The sequence below is a fragment of the Octopus bimaculoides genome, chromosome 10 (assembly GCF_001194135.2).
Source record: "Octopus bimaculoides isolate UCB-OBI-ISO-001 chromosome 10, ASM119413v2, whole genome shotgun sequence".
Classification (NCBI taxonomy): domain Eukaryota; kingdom Metazoa; phylum Mollusca; class Cephalopoda; order Octopoda; family Octopodidae; genus Octopus; species Octopus bimaculoides.
This window is the reverse complement of record NC_068990.1, coordinates 5,594,424-5,596,064: the sequence shown is the minus strand read 5'-3', so window position 1 is coordinate 5,596,064 and position 1,641 is coordinate 5,594,424.

The following is a 1,641-nucleotide window of genomic DNA, read 5'->3' as shown; positions in this document are numbered from 1 at the left end:
ATATATATATATATATATATATGTATGTATGCGACGGGCATCAGGACGTACGGTCTACGAAAAAGATGGATGGATAAACAGACAAAAGATGAAACGAAAGAACAGTCGGACGAACGAAGAGACGGACAAACAGACGAACGAAACAACAAACGGTGAATGAACAGACAAGCCAACAAACCAACTAACCAGCCAACCAGCATACTGACAGAGCGATAGGCAAATGACTGGTCGGTTGTCACACACGCACGTAGGTTTTGGTAAAATGAACCATACGCTTGCTTACTGGTTTAGGTGCCCGGTTAGTCAGGAAGAGATATGTCCTGTCGCACTTTTCGCACTTGGCCCAGTAGATCGCGTGGATTATGACAGTTAAAAAAAAAAGGCTGCACCAGTAAACCTAGTGCCCATTAGAGTTGGAGCAACATCAAATTATCTTGATCTAATCAGGGACACTATATCCTGTCCTGTTAGGAATTGAACCCGTGACCTTAAAATAATCATCAGAGTAAGCTCAATTACTAGGCCACGCGCTTTCACTAGTTGAAACCCTATAATGGAATCTATCTTTATTATAATGGAGTAGGCTGCTTATTAATTATTATCATTATTAGAATAATTAGAATTGGGAATCAAATGTGAAAATATTATCAAGTGGGTAGTAGAAAACAGCCCGGAGCACATTCTTTCTGCTAGTTGATATAATTGTTTCTTGAAAATTTACGTTATGCATATTTTCTAGTTGGTTGATGAATATGGTTTTTTTGCACACTTGTATACATAACTCATTATAAAGTGAAGTTCAGGCTTGTGACGAATCTAACTACAGTACAACTTCTGCTAATTTCGGTTGGGAATATATACCTTCCAGCGAATATTTCAGATTTGAAATTCCAGAAATAACAATCGCTTCTCAATATAAAAAAGCACATTGGATCTTCAATAAATATTTGGAAATTAGCGTCGTCTCCGTCAAAAAGGCTTTGTCTAAAATGTCAAGTTTTTTTCTTCTTCCTAAGAGCTAATTAACATATTCCACTTCATAATGAATTTAAACGAAATATTTGCTGACTCAGAAGAACAGTAATTTCCTCGGAATTTATTGTGGATAACTTTTTCTCAGATATGATTTTAAAATGAATTCCGCAGACTATTAGAATTCTCATCGTTATTTACAAGATTACTGTTACTACTACGTCAATAATTTATTATAGAAATCTATTTCATATATATATACGTACCCGAAGACTTCGTTGTGAAGTCCTTAATGTACTAGTCATGAAGAAAACACTTCTCCAATCACACATTACTAGATGTTCCTCCAGCCATGACTAATCAAAAGGATTTTCATTTTCAACGAAACATTTAAACAAATACATATATAAATATATAAAAAGAGGGCAGTGAGACTAAAACTTTGAATACAACTCATTCTTATTCTTTTTTCTTTTGTGGAGAAGAGTAATCCTTTAACATTCCTTCGTCTCTTTGTTCAAACAGAAACAATTTCATTTTTGCCTGTTATACTAAGTAATTGATAATGGCAGTTTCATCTTTGTATTATTTGTGTGATGGATTGCCTTCACACGTAAACATACAACCACAATTCCTGTAAAGCGTACAAAGGCAATTTCAATTACCTTT